Here is a 1,973-nt window from a genome sequence, read left to right as displayed (position 1 = left end):
TGGACCACTTCCATAATTTGGCTATTATAAATAATGCTGTAATAAATATAGGGATGAATGTATCTCTCTGAATCAGTGTTTTTGTATCTTTTTGGTAAATATCAAATGATGGGACTACTGGATTCTATTTTTAACTTTTTGAGGACCCTCCACACTGTTTTCCACAGTGACTGCACCAATTTATATTCTCACCAACACTGCATGAGGGTTTCCCTTTCTCCACATCCTCCTCAACACTTGTTTTTTGTGTTGTTGATTTTAGCCATTCTGACAGGTATAAAGTGTTATCTCGTTGTACTTTTGATTTGCATTTCCCTGATAATCAGTGATGTTGAGCATCTTTTCATGTGTCTATTATCAATCTGTATGTCTTCTTCGGAGAAAGGTCTCTTCATGTCTTCTGCCCATTTTTAATTGGATTATTTGTGGTTTTGTGTCCCATAATAATTGAACTTACCTTTCTGGGTTGGTTTTTTCATCTGTAAAAAGGGGATTAATAATAACAACTGCATAGCTGTTATGATTATTAAATGAGGTAGTATGTATATATAACACTTAACATAGTACCTGGTATAATATAGGTGACATAAATATCAGTCTCCTTCAAATATTCTTCCTTCCACCTCTGTATTGCTGAAGGGTACCTTCCCATAACTCCAGAATAGGAAGATGTTTCTTGACCATTGATATAAAATAGTGTTCTTGGACATGCTCATATCCAGGGATAAACATCAGGCATCGTTTTTAGCTGGAAATTAGAATAGGTTAAGAAATTTATTTTTTATTTATTTGATTTAATTTTTGTAACTAGGACATAGTTGCCTAAGTGTCCATTGATGGACAAATGGATAAGGAAGATGTGATGCAGACACACACACACACACACACACACACACACAGAACTACTACTAACCCATAATAAAAGATGAGATCATGCCATTTGTGACAACATGGGTGGACCTAAGGGGTAATATGTAAGTGAAATAAGTCAGATTGAGAAAGGTAAATACCATAAGTTAAGAAATTGAACTGAATGGGAATTTAAACAAGTATTAAAACAAACACAAATGTGAATTCCCACTTGGCAGGTATTTGATTAATAAAACATGTGGTTTTAAAGAAATTTCCCAATGTGCTGTGGTCCACTTTAGGCCTTACTGTGTTGCAAACATGCTGGAGGAAAAGTTTGAAAATCAAACACAGGGTAATACCTACCTAGAGCCCAGCTTGTCACTGGGATTCTTCTGGATGCTGATTTCTCGATTTCCATGCCTGCAATTAAAGAAAAGTCCCTCTGTTTTGCCTACCATTCCTGGCCCTTCATTCCTGAACAGACAGCTGGCCAGTGCCCAGTTCCCCTTTGTTCTAATGAATTTTCCATCTTGCAGCTGACCCTCCCCCACCTCACCACTCACACCCAACACTTACTTTTCCCCTTTTCCAACATTCCAGAAGATTACAGTGTTGACTTGTTCAGCCTTTAGATAAGCTTTGACCACATGAACACTGTCCATAACAGGGCCTGACAGAAGGGGAACCGCCAATCTGTGAGGATTCCTCCTGCCTAGCAGAGCACCAGCTTTCCAACAGAGCAGTATATTTCTTGCAGGTCGCCTTCACATGTCATTAAGATTCAGTCCAAACTCCCAGACATCAGTGCAGACCCATCTCAGTAACTATGATCACCACTGACAGAGCATGCATCAAGTCCCGTCCTTTCGACACAATGAGGTCACCAGAGACTAAAAGAAATGGATGAAAAATACAGTTTAAATCCACTCACACAGACACCTGTCCAGAGCAAGGAGGTTCTGAAATCAGACAGTCAAGCAGCATAGGGATGTGGTGACGAGCTCTGAGTCAGGACCCAGGACTGTACTGTCTCCCATTCGAGCCCCTCATCCCACAGACTAGCTGTGTGGCTTTCAGGAGTCACTTCCTTTCTCTGTGCCTCAGTTTCTCCATTTGTGCAA

The 1,973-nt window shown here is 39.8% G+C and overlaps 1 long non-coding RNA gene across 1 annotated transcript; it reads right to left on the bottom strand.

Annotated features, from left to right (window-relative positions):
- Positions 1–573: 573 nt before the first annotated feature.
- Positions 574–1,736, bottom strand: LOC140641010 (uncharacterized). Its single transcript, XR_012037581.1, has 3 exons — positions 1,429–1,736; positions 1,216–1,272; positions 574–748 (listed from the first exon to the last, which is right to left on the bottom strand). It is a non-coding gene; the product is annotated as an uncharacterized lncRNA (long non-coding RNA).
- Between the last annotated feature and the right edge of the window lie 237 nt (positions 1,737–1,973).

This window comes from Canis lupus, chromosome 10, assembly GCF_048164855.1.
Source record: "Canis lupus baileyi chromosome 10, mCanLup2.hap1, whole genome shotgun sequence".
Lineage (NCBI taxonomy): Eukaryota > Metazoa > Chordata > Mammalia > Carnivora > Canidae > Canis > Canis lupus.
Note: the sequence above shows the minus strand (reverse complement) of the source record. Positions and strands in the feature narration are given on the sequence as shown.